The sequence below is a fragment of the Trachemys scripta genome, chromosome 8, assembly GCF_013100865.1.
Source record: "Trachemys scripta elegans isolate TJP31775 chromosome 8, CAS_Tse_1.0, whole genome shotgun sequence".
NCBI lineage: Eukaryota > Metazoa > Chordata > Testudines > Emydidae > Trachemys > Trachemys scripta.
The window spans coordinates 63291480-63308197 of NC_048305.1; positions in this window are offsets into that span (position 1 = coordinate 63291480).

Below are 16718 nucleotides of genomic sequence, written 5' to 3' on the forward strand. Positions count from 1 at the left end.
AACATGACCCTCTAAGCAGAAGCATGGGTTCAGATTGCAGATGGGCTGGGGTGTATGATGGGACTAATGCCTATGAATCCATGAACAGTACAGACCCACCAGCCAAAATCTGGCATGAGAGCCAGCAGTGTATCACATTTCTATTCCCTCCACCCCACCCGCATTAACAAGGACTGTAAAGTGGCTTTGCTGCAGGTTGGGGATCAGGATGTACTTGCGTGGGGATAAATCCTGCCTACTTCAGCTGGGAGCTCTGCTCAAGAACTTGGCCCTTTGAGATTGTGTAAACTAGCGCTGACTTTCTGTTGGTGGGTAGAATAGAACTGCAGCTATAATTTATGCTCAAAATTCAGGATATTAAACTGAAAACAAATCTAAATGTGCCCTACCTCTTAGCTTCACCTTTGTACTTTTATCGTCTTGCTTTCTTTATTCATTTAATAAACTCAGTATCAAAATCAATGGCCACATCACCCAACACTCTATTTTTTTAGATAAAATACTTCAGTGGATCTGTGCACAGTAGGGAGGGCAGAACTTGGCTACAGAATGATGAAGACTGTGCCAATGAGTCACTGACCTTAACTGCAGATATGGGTGGGGGTTGGAAGTGTAGCTGCTTTGCAGAAAGGGAAACTGCAGGGAGACTATCATACCTTGTGCCGCCCCTTAGGAGGATGCAGTGTAACGTGTCCATGCTCAGAGCTGGGAAGGTCAGCAGACTAGCTGGAGAGGGACATGGAAACATGACCCAACTTCTCTCCACCCCTTTTGGAGTATCTTGGTCTCTGACTATGCCCTCCTGGGGGAACATAGGGTCTGCAATTGTGGCTGGCCTTTGCTGCAGTGTGTGTGTGTGTGTGTGTGTGTGTAGTTTTTTTAAACCTCAACACTTTTGGAGGGAAAGGTGTCCCTATTTGAAGAGAGGGATTGTTACTTTTCACTCTTTGAGCCCTGAGAGTACAGAAAAGCAATGGATTACAGAGCAAAGATTACGTCACTGAATCGGCTCTGTAACTCTGCTAAGACCAGGCCTATTTCCCTCTTGCCATTGGGGAAACTAGGCTCCCAAACCTGGCAGGGTCAGCATGGTTGTGTCTTCTAATCCTCCTCTGATGGATTAGGAAGGTATGTCCTTTACCTGTCAGTCTATACCAGATATTTTTTGCTCTTCACTTCCCCCTCCTCACACTCTTGTCTAATTCAGTGGTGTCAGCCTTGAGTACTGAGAAATGATGAGGCAGGCCCCCAAAATCATGATTAAAAGAAATTTGAGGTGGTTCTGATTTGCCTTTGATATTTGAGCATTTAAGGGTCACATTTTCAAGATTTTCTTCAGATTACAATTTTTAAAAGTAGTAAATGAAACTGAGATTCTTGCATTCATCTCCAACTGCTGGAGTCCTCTTAATGAATGAGATTTGCATCTTTCTTAAGGATTTTATTGCCAACATTGAAGTGGTAGTGGCTTTGGTCTGAGACTGCCAGGTTAATGCCAAATATTGGTGTGCCGGAAGGAGAGGCAAGAATTTGCAAGAAAGATAAATATCCCACATTTGAGGCACTACTGATAACTCGTTTAAAAACACACCCAAAGGAAACAACTAGCAGCAACCTCCTGAGATGCAGCAGCATTAACATACCTTTTTTTTTTTTTTTTTTTTTTAAATGGGAAAATAATTCATCCTTCCTAAAGAATACCCCTCAAACACCATCAAGGTTTTTCTAAAGCCCCTTCATTAAGATGGTCCTCAAAGTCATCAAACTTGAAGCTATTTCAGACAACATGGGTTAACAGGTTCCAAAGCCTTTTGGAGGTTGGGAACAACCTTCCAGTAGCTCTCTCTCATCCTAAGGGAGGTAGTTCAGGTGACTTCTGAAGCTGCAGTCAGCAAAGCATCACAGGTGGAGAGTGACCCTCTCTAAATCAGGTATGTACCTGATCATTTTAAATCTTTATATGTTTGACCAGCAAATGAAATGCCACCTATAGGGCTGATCACAAAGCTGTACTGTAATATGCTCAGGGCAAGACACCCAGCTTACCAAGCAGACTGCTACATTCTGGTCCAGATAGATTTAAGATGTAGCCCCAAACAAACCACATTACAATAGTATAATTTGGGGGTGATATGATGGTATGATTTGTGATGTCAAGGAAATAAATGGTCACAACATCCTCATCAAAAGCAACTGTCTGTCCTGGCTATTGGTGAAAGCTGATCATACTCCCAAATTGTGATCATGGGTGACAAATAACAGACAGACACCCTCAGAGGGATTAATATGTTCTTTGTCACTTCTGCTTGCTTTCATCAATGCATGTACATTCCAGCATTTCATCTGGATCTCTGATATCTGTACACCAATCTCAAACACACTGGGAAAGTGACTTTTTTATGCTCTGATTAAACAAGTAATGTTTGTCATAAACTCAAGTTAAATGTCTTTTTATTAGCTAAAAGGAGGCTCCATGTCTTAAACCTTATTTAAGTGTGTATGTGTGACATCCGTCTTCTTGCTCTGTTTGTACAATGCAATCTTGGTCCATGACTGGGGGACCCAGGTGGTACAGTTGTATAAATAATACTGAGTAAATCCTTTGGAGAGATTTATTCCACTGAAATTGGTCTATTGATGGAATGTTTGTTTGCTTATTTATTTATATATATATATATATATATATATAAGCAATTTTTTTTTTTAAACTCACAACTTGCTACTTATTGCAGCATTAAATCAAAACTCTTGTAAATTGAAGGACCACTAGCTTCCATTCTCATGTTTTTTATATTTCCCATGTGGCAAGACTTGCAATAGAGTCTGGTGATCTGCACACGATGCTTTGAACTCTGCAAATGTGTCAGGCAACACCAGTAAATAAATAGCTTTAAAGTTCTGCCAAACCTTGTGGGATTTATACGAGTTTAATAGACCTGAAATGTGTTATTTCCAAGTTATTGTCCTGGTTTCACTTATAAATAAAAACCAAAAGCGTGATGTCCAGCTATTTTTCTATCCAAACTGCCCTGTAATCACACACCTATCAATCTGTTGAGCTTGCAGAATAATAGACTGTCAGGATATTTTTGTGGAGAAGTAGCAGCAGCAAAATGCTAATTAGATTCATTTTAATGAATACTTCCTGAGGCCTGTTCCTAAGACCATAGCTCATTTCCCTACATCTCCAATACAAGTGGGAATGCCTGCATTCAATGATCTAGCTACACCCACTTTCATCCTACCTCTGTACCAATTCCACACCCTATCAAGGGGACAGAATGTGCTAGACACTTTCTAGTTGGAGTCCTAATCACTGACCGCTTAAACATCATTGTGATACATATATTTGAACACTGCTGTGTTTCACCTTTTTATTGCTAAGAGCATTAGCACATCAGTGGCCAACTTGATAAGTGTCCATTGCAGTAGTTATTTTATTAGTGCTCACTAATCCGCTACCCATCTCCTCAAAAATTCTTATGTCCAAAGTCCAAATAGGGTAGCATTGCTCTTTTTTGAATGAATTTATCCCTTCCCTGGGTAATAAAATATCAGTCCTGCTTCAGATGACTTCTCTGGAGCTCACAAGAACATTTCAGAAACATAATTTATTTTTTCTTTAAAAAGAAACAGATTTCATCGAGCTAGTTTTTTTTTTTTTTTTTTTTTTTTTTTTCCAAAGAATTTCCCAGGGAAGGAATCCCTTTCTCAGCAACCTGAAAAAATCTTCCTCTTATCTTCCCCCTTCTCAAGACAATTGACTCAAGCTGAGCACTGTTAACCACTATCAGTCTATGTAGCATATTTGTCACAAAGATCATATCACTGTTTTCAGAGAAATGCACTTAATGAGTGTGTTTACTAAGTGGTGTTGCCTGCCTGTCTTCCCTCTGTAGTGATACTTGAGAGCATTTTTGTTTTACATTCCCTAGTTCCCAGCTTCTGCTGCATGAGCCCCCCCTTCCTTTAAAGGTTGGGGTGAGGTGGGTGGGTGTGTATGCATCACTGTCCATATTTTAACAAGGGCTGCCTCCAAAAGGGGTGTGTGTGTGTTATCTTGGGGGCAGCCCTTGTTAAAGTATTGCTAGTAATGCACCTCTACATTGGTTTTCAAGGGAGTTAGGCACCGACCTCTTACTGAAAGCCATTACATTTGGAGACCTAATTCCTCTAGGCCTACTTGAAAATGCCAGCCCTAAATGTCCAGAGTGTATGCAGCTTTAGAGCATAGCTTTGAAGTTTTAGAACTGATTAGAACTTGAGGCTCAACTTAAATGTATACCCCACATTAAAAAAAAATAGTAAGAACCAAAAAAGAGCCATTGTGGCTCAACAAACGTGAGAGAAGCAGTGACAGGTAAAAAGGCAAACTTTAAAAAATAGAAGTTAAATCCTAGTGAGGAAAATAGAAAGGAGCATAAACTCTGGCAAATGAAGTGTAAAAATATAATTAGGAAATCCCAAAAAGAATTTGAAGAACAGCTACCCAAAGACTCAATAAGTAATGCAATTATTTTTAAGTACATCAGAAGCAGGAAGCCTACTTAAAAAAAAAAAACAGTGGGATCACTAGACGATTGAGATGCTAAAGGAGCAATTAAGGATAAGGCCATTGCAGAGAAACTAAATGAATTCTTTGCATCAGTCTTCATAGCTGAAGATGTGAGGGAGATTCCCAAACAGGAGTCATTCCTTTTAGGTGATAAATGTCTGGAACTGTCCCAGATTGAGGTGTCATTAGAGGAGGTTTTGGAAGAAATTGATAACCTAAACAATAATAAGTCATCACGACCAGATGATATTTTCCCAAGAGTTCTGAGGAATTAAACTCTGAAATTGCGGAACTACTAACTCTAGTTTGTATCCTATCTTTTAAATTGGCTTCTGTATCTGTTGCCTGAAGGATAGCTCCTGTGATGCCAATTTTTAAAAAGGGTTCCAGAGGTAATCCCAGCAATTACAGGCCAGTAAGTCTGACTTCAGTACCAGGGAAACTGGTTGAAACTAAAGGAAAGAACAAAATTGTCAGACAATTAGATTAGCATGATTTGTTGGGGAAGAGTCAACATGGTTTTTGTAAAGGGAAAGCATGCCTCATCAATCTACTAGAATTCTTTGAGGGGGTCAACAAGCATGTGGACAACAGGGATATAGTGTATTTATATTTTCAGACAGCCTTTGACAAGGTCCCTCACCAAAGGCTCTTAAGCACAGTAAGCTGGGATAAGAGGGCAGGTCCTCTCAAGGACTGGTAACTGGTTTAAAAGATTGGACCATTTATTCCTACCTTTGGTTTCCTTTCTCAGAATGGAGAGAGGTAAATAGTTGTCACCCAGGGGTCTGTCCTGGACCCAGTCCTATTCAACATATCCATAAATGATCTGCAAAAAGGGGGTAAATAGCAAGGTGGCAAAATTTGCAGATGATGCAAAACTATTTGAGAGTTAAGTTGCAGGCAGACTGCAAAGAGCTACAAAAGGATCTCTCAAAACTGGGTGACTGGGCAACAAAATGGCAGATGAAATTCCATGTTGATAACTGCAAAGTAATTCACACTGGAAAACATAATCCCAACTATATATATATATAAATAAAATGATGGGGTCTAAATTAGCTGTTACCACTCACAAAGAGACCCTGGTGTCATTGCGGATAGTTCTCCGAAAACATCCACTCAGCAGCAGTCAAAAAAGTGAACAGAATGTTGGGAATCATTAAGAAAGAAAATATATTGCCTCTATATAATTCCATTTTATGCCCACATCTTGAATACTGTGTGTGGATGCGGTCCCCCATCTCAAAAAATATATTGGAATTGGAAAAGATTCAGAAAAGGGCAACAAAATTATTAGGGGTGTGGAATGGCTTCCATTTGAGGAGAGATTACAAAAACTGGGACTTTTCAGTTTGGGGAAAAAAGATGACTGGGGGATATGATAGAGGTCTATAAAATCATGACTTATGTGAAGAAAGTAAATAAAGAAGTGTTATTTATTCCTTCTCATGGAAGTGTTATTTATTCCTTCTCTCACAGAAGAACTAAGGGTCACAAAATTAAATTAATAGACAGCAGGTTTAAAACAAAGAAAAGGAAGTGGTTTTTTTTTTTTTTTTTTTTTTTTCCCCCACACACACCATGTACAGTCAACCTGTGGAACTCCTTGCCAGAAGATGATTTTAAGGCCAAGATTATAACATGGTTCAAAAAAGAACTAGATTAAATTCATGGACAATAAGTCCATTAATGGCTATTAGCCAGGATGGGCAGGTATGGTGTTCCTAGCCTTGTTTGCTAGAAGCTGGGAATGGATCACTTCATGATTCCCTGTTCTGTTCATTCCCTCTGGAGCACTTGGCATTGGCCACTGTGGAAAGAGGATACTGAGCTAGCTAGACCTTTGGTCTGACCCACTATGGCCATTTTTATGTTCTGATGTATGCAGCAACTACTCCAGGATTTGTGCCCACTAACCCAATTTACCCATGTATTCCTTTTAAAGTCTTCTTTAAATACAGATTTTTTTTTATTTTATTTTGTAGGGCTTTTCCATTTTGTTAATTCTAGGTGTTTTGCAAAATTCCAGAACAAATGTTTCTATGGTGCTTGCATTAGATTGTATAAAGTATATTGTATATGCTTATATAACAAGGATTGGAAAAATACAGTTTTTAACCATGACTACAGTAGCGGTACATGCACAGTGGAAAGTGTGTATGTCCCTCAGCACAGCTTATACATCATTTCTCTGCAATTATTTCAATTAGTTGTGAGAACACTCCAGTTGTACCCAAAAAAACATGGAGTGAGCAGCACTGGCAAATATCTGTATGAAAATGGTCTTAAGGGAAATAGCAGAGTAGTTAAGGAAATGATCCAAGGAAAGTAAATGTGTGATAATTTATTAAATTAATCTAAGTGGAAATGGTAACAAAAGCCTGTCAGAGCCAAAGCAGCCTTTCAATAAAGTGTCTGTTACATATAGTAAACATGGACTGTGCTGAACAGTTAATTATGAGAGAATAATCCTGAACTAGATTCATGTATGTGAATTATAAAAGTTAACATACAAGCAAAATTTAGACACTGAACAGGAGCAAAATATTTAACTGTGCCTTTTCCAGGAAGGCTGTTACACTAATGGGATATGATAAATAACCAAATCTACTTTACTACACTGTCTTTTTTTTGTTTTTCAGGCAGAACAGTTATTGATTGGGCAGGTGCCCACTGAAGTCAGTTTGAGTTTTGCCATTATGTTTTTTGTTGCTATATTTAGTCAACAATAGCAAAGACAGATACTAACAACTTCAACAGAAAGAGTCCTGAAAATATTCTTCACTTCGGTGGAGGGGTTGAAATGAATCAAATAAGAGATTTTTTTTTTTCCCCCCATCTTTCTTCCAACTTGGGTATTAAGAAAGAAATGGTAATAAACCAAACCTATCAGATGGATGCAATATAAGAATTGCCACTGTATATATTGTTTGCCTTTAACAGTAGCATATTTCTATCAAGGAGCTGAATCATATGTGCCCTGTGCATACAAACCCCTACAAAGAAAAACATGTGTTCTGTCACACTGATGGAACTCATCTGGTTACTACATAGCCACATATAAACTACTTTATATATTTTACTTTGGAATATTTGTTACTGACCATTATAGTTGGGGGAGGAGATTGAAAAAAGCTTAGAATGTTTCCTTTTAAAAATGTTTAAATTCAAAACTTGGAAAAAAAATCTCATTACTTGCTCAGTGTGTGTGTGAGGGAATAAGGAAAACTTTTAGAAATTTCCCTGTTCACTCTTTAAGTTCTAAATATTGGAAAATTATTATTAAGAAACTAGCTCTTATTTCTTTTAAAGGGGGGGGGGGAACCTACACTCTGAGACATAGGCATCTGACTTCTTCCCAGTAACTTCTGGAAGTTAATAGTTTAAAATTGATACATAAGATGCTAGTTCATTAACCTTCTAAAAGCTTTGGAGAAACTGGAATGCAGTGGACAAGTTCACACATAGTATCACTAGCGCTGATTAAAAACAAAAACCATTGGCAGTTTAGGCCTGTTTTCTGAAACATTATCATTCTCTTATCAGGATCTGTGATATGCCCAGGAGAGGAAGATACATTGTCTGTATGGTCAATCAGTTAAGACAAAGAACCAGAGACTCCAAGTAATTTCTCTTTTCTCTTAAGGTTAGTTCCATAAAAGGATTTAGGCTCAGGTTTGCGGTGAGTAACTGTAGGGTTGTCATTCAATGGAATCCTCAGTTCAAATTTAGGCACCTAGGCTCCCTAAACTATGCAGAGCAAGAGTTAGGCACCTAGAAATGGGATTCACAAAGGCAACACATTGAACGGAGCCATCTAAAGTAGAAAATAGGAAAGCTGAGCCAAGGAGCAATGCCTACACCCCACCACCAAAGGAACTTAGGTGCTCAAGATTCTTAGCCACAAACCCTCTCCTGGGGTTAAATGCCTAAGCGATGTCCTGCATGCAGTGTTGTTGGTCTGGACCTGACGACAACCGCTGCATAAGCTCCAAAGTTTTCCTCCCTACAGAAGTTGGTCCAATATAAGATATTACCTCCCCTACCTTATCTTTCTAATATCCTGCATCAGCATAACTACAACACCACTGCATATATAAAATTAAATGACTCTCAACCCTATGTATCTTCCTCAGATCATTAGAATTCTTCATTCTGAATTTGTATTCCCCCTGCCCCCTCTACACACCCTAAGAATTGGAGCACTATTTGTTTTGGAAAGATGATTGCTGATTTTAAAGCAGAAATTATTACATTGCCATTGGTTTTATTTTTCAGTGTAAAACTGCTGGATTTGATGACTTCATAGAATTATTCTTGACTGAATTAATATTATTGCTTGGGTCCCTACTATAATCAACTTCAATTCATCGATGTCTTATTTAATTGACTTAAAATTTTGCTGTAATATAGATTCCCCACTTACATTCCTGTAAACTGGTGAAATAAGTCAGCTAGTATAACATTCAAAACAAAATAGTGTTTTCAGGCCAAGCATGTTCTTCATGTGGGCCTTACAGTGCAGACACATGTTGGCAGAAACCAAACCCCAACCTGGCTTACTACCTCAGCACAATAGTGACTGCGTGTAATTGCAAGATTCTCTTCCTACACCCCTCATGCCACTCCCAACAACTACTTTTATGGTGTTTCCCACCTACTTGTATAACCTGATGGAACTACTCTTTTCATTTCCCTTCCCTGAGAAGGAGGGGAAAGGGAAAATTGAATTTGATTTTTCTCCAACTTACCTGTCACGAGTCATTACAGTAGCCTTACTGTTTATTGTTTAGGAAAACACACCTTAAATCCAGGGCAGGATGAATTTTTCCGCCCTAGGTGAAACTTCCACCTTGCACCCATCCCTCCACCCTGAGGAGCGTGCGCCCCCCCCCCCTTGCTGTAGGCAGTCCTCCCTGCGCTCCACTGACAAGAATGAGCTTCATACAAGGGATGGGGGAGGGGACAATGATATTGATGTAGTGGTTGGATGATGTGAAAACAGCAGTAGGAAAGGAAGGTGACTTGAGAATTACAACAGAGCAGCCACTCTGCAATAATTAAGAGTGAGACCAGCTTCCTGTTTAGATTACTTACATCCGTTGAGGTTTAATCTTAGACTGATGGTGATAGAGAAGTGAGATGAGATGAAGGTTTGGGTTGGAAAGGATGAGGTTATATGAATCAGTGGGAGTAGCATCATATTTCAGTGGACACAGAATGAAGCACCTTAGTGAGGAAGTAAGCGAGAAATATACTAGAGTTTTAACCTTAGGCAGGGGGAGTAGTTGTTAGAGTGCCTATAGAGGAAGAAATGAGAAACACTCCTTTACCTTCAATAAGTGGGGAAGGAGAACAAATTCAACTTTTTTTTAAATACTCTTAGTAACACAATATTTTTATGTGAGACATATAGAAAAGGAGAGTTGCAGGGGACTGAGATGAGTGTTCCCCCTCCCCCAGTTGTTTTTTTGTTTTATATTCTTTTCTTTGAACAGAATAAGCAGGAACAAAAGAGGTGGAAGGTTGATTTGATTAAGGGCTCCGCTACCTTAAAAATTATCTTAAACATAGCTAATATTATGTCTCATCAGTGTTAAGAGTTTGAATAAACTTTGCATAGTTGTGACAGTGCTGGAGAACTTTTATACTGGAGTGTGTTGTATTTTTTCCAATATACATGTAAGATTTTAGAAGCTAAGACGATTCCCTAGAGAACAGATGCAGAAGTTCTCAAAAGAACAAAGCCAAGAACAGTTTGCGAGTGAGCAGTAAGAATATGAAAGCTTTTTAACTTTCAAAGCCATTGGGCAAGATGCATCCCTGGTGAATTTTCACTAGGGATGAAATCTGCCCATTGAGCTTAAAGTACTGATGGAGGAAAATATCTTTTTGGAACTGTTTGCAGTAGGAGCTTACAGAACTATCGGTGACATCCACAGAGTGATATAACCCTGAAGGCCATACATGTCATAATCATCCTCCTAAGTAACTGTCACCATTCTGAGGAGAATTCCTCCATGGCTCTGAAGAGGAATGTAGAAGGTGCCGCAGGCAAAGTCTGGGAGGTTGTCAGAGAAGTTCCTGAAATATTGAACAAATAAGCACTATGTATAGCCTTCAGGATGGTGTCACCCTGGGAAATCAGTGGTACAAGTTACATGTGATTGGGGAGATAAATTGGATTGTCTTTTGTACATTCAAATTACTTTGGGAAATCAGTCACCTCCTTCCCCTCCCCCTCCCCCCTCAAAAAACAAAGGAATGGTGGAACTAATGGTTGTGGTAAGGAATACTTTGAATAGCAAAATACAGCCGGTCAGAGTTGGTTGAATTATTCATTGTGGAATAAATTACTTTGCAAACTTAGCCCTTCTTTTACTTTATGACTTGTTTGCCAATTAATCCTGGTTTCTACAAATGTATTTATTATTCAAAGCATTGACTATCTTATACGAACACATATCATTGTATGGTTTGTCAATGAAATATTCCCTTCAACTAGTCATGGTGCATGATTTGTCATTGTCGTTATGTGGCATTGTTGCTGGTCCCTGACTGAATGACCAGTTGAGTAAATAAAAGAATAACAAAGGTGTGAATTTTCAGAAGGATAACTAGTCATGGTAAGTTGTAAACTTCAGGATTCACAAATATTTTCATGAATAAATCTGTGGTATGACTAGTATGACCTCCTTTTCATGACAGCAGAGCATGCTCACTATGTTAAAAAAGGGACTGGAATTATGTCCTGAAGAGGCAACTTGTCTATGCTCACTCTTCTTGAAGATTGAGATTTTTCTTTTGTTACAGAATCTGTAGATCAGTGATACTCAGACCGCAGTGGTTCAGGAGCCAAATTAGTGATCAGCATTACCCAAAAGAGCCAGAGTAGTATAAATTCATTGTTTCATTTACTATTTATATATAGACTCAAAGCAAAATGACCAACTACAGTTGGTTAATAACATAGTTAAAATCAGGATGCTTTCACGAACAACCAATCAGTGTTTTAATATCATGTGCTGCAAAGAGCCACAAATGACACATTAAAGAGCCACTCATGAGCCTCAGTCTGAACATCACTGCTGTAGATGATTAAACTCTGTTACTTCCTAAGTAGACCAGACCATCATGTTTGAAAATGAAACAAAGAAATAGAATGATGGAAAACAACCGCACCACACATCAAGCTAGACAGATGGAGGAAACCTGAGAAAATGGCAATTAAACTTTAAAATGAGTCCTCACACACTTGGGTTAAATGCAAAAGCATAGAAGATAAGCCTCTGACCAGGAAGTAATACTGCAGGTTAAACTTTCTGTATGTCACTCACAGTAATGCAAGTGTCTTATGAATTCAAATGACTGTGCTCATTACCATGGAACTTACTTCTATTTCACATAGCTATTCACAAATATATATATATATATATATATATATTTAAAATGGGTCTAAAGTTTTTGCTGGATGCAGTGCTTAGATGTCTGTATATGCAGGCAGAACACTTCTACAGAAAGTGCCTCACATATGGAACATGATGACAAATCTAAACTTTCCATTCTATATTTTACTAGAAGACTAAACACAAAACCAGACTGAGACGTGGTAGGTTCTGCATAGTAAAAATATCCATTCCAGGGCTGTTTATATCTGGGCTGCTTTAAGGAATTGTGAGTTTTGTATCCAGTATCTCCCTAGCTGCATTAAAATGGGCTGGGGGTGATGGTTATTTTTAGGATGACCTTCAGAATCTCACTCCTTTTTTCTGGTAGTAGCTATTTGCCGTAATCCAGGACTCAATATTTACCATATATTCTGAGAGCATTTATAGACATTTTTAAAATACCTTGTAAACTTCAAATCCAACCCTTAAAAGCTTTGTCCAAATGCTTTTCTTTGATATACACTATGAACTGTATAAAGCCTTTCTGAAGACAGATGTTTCATTTACAAACATCTCTACTGCTAGCTGTAAGATCCACAGTTATCTACCATCCTGCTGTGTCTTGCAAAGCGTGTGCATTTAAAGGACAGCAGTTCAGTTTTTAGCAGTTTCCCTGCTATCCTCTCAAACACCAGTCAGCAGCCATATAAATAACTTGCCATTTCTAGAAGTGGGTCAAAGTAAAAACAAACTCAAGATTAAGTTTAAAAAAACCTGATGTATATTGGAAAAGAGGGAATGTCCCCACAAAGCATTTAACTTTGCTAATCAAGATTTCTTTGTGCTTAAAACTAATATCAACTGGAAAATATCAACTTCTTTTAAACACTATTTGTTAATAGCAAAAAATGCTTAATGTGTGATCCAAAACTAAGCAACAGTAAATATGCCATTAGGATAGTTAACGTTTCAGATAACTTTAAGTTTGTCATCCTCCTTCCCCAGTAAACTTCCTTGCTTTTATCCTCCTGTCAGTATCCGTCTTCTAGTTAATTGCTTTGTTTAGGTGTTGATTTCAATGAGGCATTGAGGAAATGGAGAAATGCTGCTGCTTATCTTGAAGATGATGTAGGGTTTGTGGGAACTGAACCTTGTGGCAGTTAACAGGAGAGGGCTCTGGAATTAGAGGATCAGTTGACAATAATGAACCTCTGAGTTAGATTTAAATAGAAGAATGAGCCATTGCATGGTGTTCACTTCCAGTTTTGTTCCATTCATTACTGTTGCCACATGGAAAGACAGAGTTTGATTATCCATGGTACCATTTGATTCATAGAGTCCCACAGGATGAATATGTATGGACTTCCATCTGCCCATACAAAAGGGAAGTACGTTGTCAAATATCTTATCCCCCTTTGCATACAACAAGCCACCTCTTTTCAGCAATGAGTGATATCCAGTAAAAGAGAAGTGTCAACTAATTTGGATGGAAAGAGCGAATTTGACCTTTTAATAATAATTATAGGCCTTATTCTCTATGTAACCGTACTATTCTTCCTGCAGACAGTATTGCATAACTGAAAGATTAAAAGACAGATTGAAAAAGGAAAACCTATATATACTGGATGGTAACATTTCATCTACATTTTGTTTGATTAAAAACTTCCAGTGAAGTACACTTTTTAAATAGAACACCTATGGCAAAATAGAAAGGTCTACTCCCAAGACTGCACCGAGACTATATTCATTCAATTAAGAGCCTTGATGACTTATAACATTTATTTAATGTTGAACTGCATTTTATTGCTCAAAAGACATAACCCTGAATGAACATACTCAAATATTTTGCTATTTATTTTCATGGAAAGATAATATGCCATATGGATAAGTTATGTTTTCCTTTTGGTGCCGCACTGGTTTTGACCTAATATTAGTGATGTTTTCCTTATCAATCATATCTCAGTGGAAAATTATCTTCTTGACAACAGAGTCAAAGGAGCAAAATATATCCAACATTACCACCGAGAATTGGCATTTCTATTGTCTTCTGAAGTAGATGTTTTAATTTTAACATTTTTAAAATGTCTTGGGCAATAGAAAAGATGGCATTTTAGAGAATCCTGGGATGGTCCTCAAGGAACTTCATAGGCTGTGGTCTCAGCCCATCATGCTGACCAATATTGTCTCATTTGTTTTCATGTATCCCCCTATCTGTCTCTGCCAATCTGTTATCTCTTATACTTTGCAAGCTTTTTAAGGCAGGGAATCTCTTCATCTGTGTTTTGTAAAGCACCTAGTACATTGGGCTCTGGTGCTATGATAAAACAAATAAAGAATGATATAACATAAGGAACTTATTCAAAAGTTTTACAAACCCTAGAAGATGTAGTTTGAGGGCCTGATCCAAAGCCTATTGAACTCAGTGAGTATTTCCACTTCCTTCAGTGGAAACTGGATTAGACCTTTATCACTCCCAATTATACGCTTTATGCACATGGTAAACTTTATGCACTATAAATAATCCCATTGACTACAAGTCACTTCAGTTATGTCACTGTAAATACTTGCAATACATAAAATTAAATGTGCATAAATAGGAATTGAAGGGTGGGATGGGGGCTTAGTACGGTAGGTGGATTGAGCAGGTGAGCCAGATTAAGGCTAGGAGATCAGGGTCAAGCAAGAGGATGAATCATGTTTAGAGTCAGGACCAGCTGAACTAAAATACAATCTGAATAGAGAGCATGTGGTAATTTGCGGGGAAGAAGGAGACTATATAGTGAATTTCAACATAGGGATAATGTGAAGGTTGGGGGATTTTAGAGAGGGACAAGAGTCTCCCAGGAGATATTTGGGACAGAAAATGGAGGGTTTGCAAGTTTGGGGGACTATGAGAAATTTCAGGGTAAGAGGGAGAGAATGAAGAGTTTGGGGAAACAGAGAAAAGACTACAGAGAGTGAAGGGTTTGTGGGAGAGGAGAGACCAAAGAAGGGCAAGAAAGGCATTTGAGGGAGAGCAGAGCCTGGGATATTGTGGGATGAAAATCTTGAGAGGGAATGTTAAGGTGAAGCTGAGGGAATGCCACATGGACCTTGGTGGAAAAATAGGAAGGGCTTCATGCAATATGGGATGGGGAGGCTGGAAACATGGCTGAGTGCTGTCAGGAAGGCCTAGTGAAGCACAGAATGGCACCATCAGAGAAGAGGCAGGAGGAGGCCAATGAAGTGCTGGAAAGTCTGCCTATTTTAAGGTGTTTGAGAAGAAAGGAACTTATGGTATTGGCCCTTTGCTAGGGTTGCAGGGCAGTTGTTGCACTCCATGGAAATGTCTCTGTACCCACCTTCAAATCTGGAGGCAAAATTACTCCATTTATCATGTACTTCAGTAGGATTTATCCCCAAAGCAGATAAACAAAAAAATACATGTACTATAAAAAAAAATTGTGTGTGAAAGAGGGGGCATCTTGTAAGACTACTTGTAAAATAAGATTTTTTTGTTTTCAGTGGGAAATGCCTCATTTCACTTCATAATGTAGTACATAAGAACTTCCATGCAGGTTCAGACCAATCATTCATCTAACCCTGTATCCTGTCTCCAACGGTGACCAGTACCAGAGTTTTGGGAGACTGTACAGAACAAAGCAATTTGGGGGAGACCCACCCATCTTCCCCTCTGATTTCTGGCAGTTAAAGGTTTAGGGTCACCCCAAGCATGGAGTTACATTCCTGACCATCTTGCTAATACCCATTGATGGACCTATCCTCCATGAACTATCTAATTCTTTTTTTGAACCCAGTTATACTTTTACAACACAATAGTACAGTACACTATAAATCTGATAGCACATTTTCTGGAAGAGAAGTTTCATGGCTATTGAGCACAATTTTATTGGGCATGTGGCTCCCATTCATAACTTCCCTAGGAACTTAGCCAAATATTACAGATGGCTAACAATGGAATGGAACCACAGGCAAAAAGACAAGTTTTGCAGATGTTAACTGAAGTGTGAGGCAACAGATGTAAGATTTGTCCTGGAGCCAATTCATATTTAATTTTAAAAGCTTCTGTGCATAGACTTTGAGACAAAAATATGGCCTTAATCTTTTTGTGCTTTCAAATGAATGACCTTTCAAATTAACCCATGTAGGCTATACCTAAGACACCAGAACTTAGAACAATGCATGGAATCTGTTTCCTGGCCTTCTCACAGTGATTCTTGCCTCTGAATAGGATATCTGTTTACTGTATAGTAAACACTGAGGTAAATTATTATGGTGGATTTTAGCCATATGATCTATTAAATTTTTACTTTAATGGTTAAGGCCCCTTATACCACTTTGAAAACATACCCTTAAGATAAAGGTTTAATCACAGAAGTGCATTCAGAGCCCATTTTAAAAAATGCTTTGGCTACCATGCAGATAGCAAACCTCTTGGTCATATATAGACTGTAGCCACTACAGTTATTAAGAATTGTACATTGTTGGCATTCAAAAGTAATGTGAACCCCATTGATCTTTGTTTGCTGGCCTGCAGTCATTGTAAACACTGTGACATTGTCTCCAACCTCATCATAGATCTGTTCACTGTAACTGATACGTTTCTAAAAGTGTATCAGCCCAGCACTTCAGGGAGGCACTTATAATTGCAGAATTAAAAGAAACTAATTGAGGAACAAATCTGAGAGAGTTTGTAGTTCTAATTGTTAGGGAACAACTTACTTTGTCCATTCAGTGATTTATTATTTGGTTGCTGGCTTCTAGGTATTGTT